Source organism: Haplochromis burtoni, unplaced genomic scaffold, assembly GCF_018398535.1.
Source record: "Haplochromis burtoni strain Fernald_Lab_line unplaced genomic scaffold, NCSU_Asbu1 Contig_119, whole genome shotgun sequence".
Taxonomy (NCBI): domain Eukaryota; kingdom Metazoa; phylum Chordata; class Actinopteri; order Cichliformes; family Cichlidae; genus Haplochromis; species Haplochromis burtoni.
This window is the reverse complement of record NW_024582480.1, coordinates 797,637-799,504: the sequence shown is the minus strand read 5'-3', so window position 1 is coordinate 799,504 and position 1,868 is coordinate 797,637.

The following is a 1,868-nucleotide window of genomic DNA, read 5'->3' as shown; positions in this document are numbered from 1 at the left end:
TATATATATAGTAAACCAACACATTCTGTTTTGATAACCATTTTTTCTCATTTTACATCTTACAGCTTACAAATATAGCTGATCTTTTTGACAAAATTACAGATTCTGTTTGACACCTAAATTAGTATGCTATATAAAAATCCACACATCATACATTCATGATTAGAAAAAGTAGGCTATATGAAATCAGAAAAGAGGGGTGGTTAACCTAAACAAAACATCACAGTACGCAATTTCAAACAAATCCAATTAGGAGGAAGGGGAAGTCAAGGTTTCACAAACTGAGTAGTATCTTTCATCCCAAATCCAATATCAAGTCCTCTGAGAGAAGTTTGCTGCTATTCCAAAATGATCAGTACAGTGAGGATATCAAGGAACAACAACAGTACTGTCACATAAGAAGAAGAATCAGTAAATCTCAGTCCAAAGTTAGAAACTAATACCTTGCGTTGGATTATAATGGATAGTTAATAAAAACTAAACTTTGCATTGCAAACTGTACATATTCCTTCATACCTCACAATCTCATCCTGCTTTCACCAGTGCTGTCTTAAGGCTTAGTCCAAGGATTATGCAAATGCTTGCAGGCTTTTATGCCTTGCTATCTCAGCATGAGACATCCATCTGCTTAAATTGGACATCTTTCTCACATCTGTAAGACAAAGTTGAACAGAAGTGCGGGAGCTGCCATTTGGATATTGGGAAAGCAACAAAATCTGCCACTGTGGATGCCTCTTTGACAGGCAAATATATATATATATATATATATATATAATTTATTTTTTCCTCTTGATGTGTAACGTAATCAAATCAGTGCAGAGCAGCGTTTGTACCATGAGGATGGACTGAAAAGGTGCTGTTGTAAAAATACAGCTGGCCTGTCATTGCTTCAGTGATGGGTCCGCCTTTGCTGATTCACCCCAATATCACCGGTGAAGTTCTGCTTTATACACAGTATTGCTAAATATTGAGCATTGCATTCGTTTTAATGAGAAGTTACTGTTTGACTTGCTACTTTTTTTTCTCATGTAGGATACATGTCCATTGGCATCACATTGTATTAAAAACCCAGGTGACATGCTTTAAGCAAACCAGTGCTTAGAATCTTTTTTTTCTTTTTGAGCTGTAGATAACAATATTAATCTCTCCAGACACCTGGATTATTACATGACAACATCTGCAAGCACTGATCTAATCATAACATCTAAATAGAAAACAAGACTGGGTTATTCTAAAACTCGTTTTTGAACACTTGATCACAGGAAAAAAATGCATTTTGTTCAGTCCAAAGCTCTCAGATGCTTTGTTTTGCTTTTTTTAACCTGACTTTACTAGCAATGCACCAGAACTGTGACATGGAACTGGAAGGGACTTTGATATGTAAAATGTGGGAGAGTCATATGTGAGACACACTCGGAATACAACATTTGGTATCTGTGGGATGAAAAAGAGCAAAAAGAGAAGTACAGGTCAGGGTAAACACACAAAATGATCATTCTCCACTTGACAAACGGTCATTATGATAAATAAATAATCCTAGATTTGAACAATAATAAGTTTTATATACTGCCATAATATATTCTAATATATTCATAATTTCATAAAGACTTTACTATATGATTTGGTTTGTGCTGTCTTTCTAAATAATTACACATAATATATACCCGTGGAATGTATTTTTTAAAATTCATCTGTGCACTTAAATTCCACCTTAAAAATTCGGTTTTCTAAGACCCGGCAGAAAGCTAGATGCACACACGCACACACAGACGCACACACAGACGCACACACACACACACACACACACACAGCACACACACACGCACACACACACGCTCCCACAAATGCATGTATAACAGCATATGAAT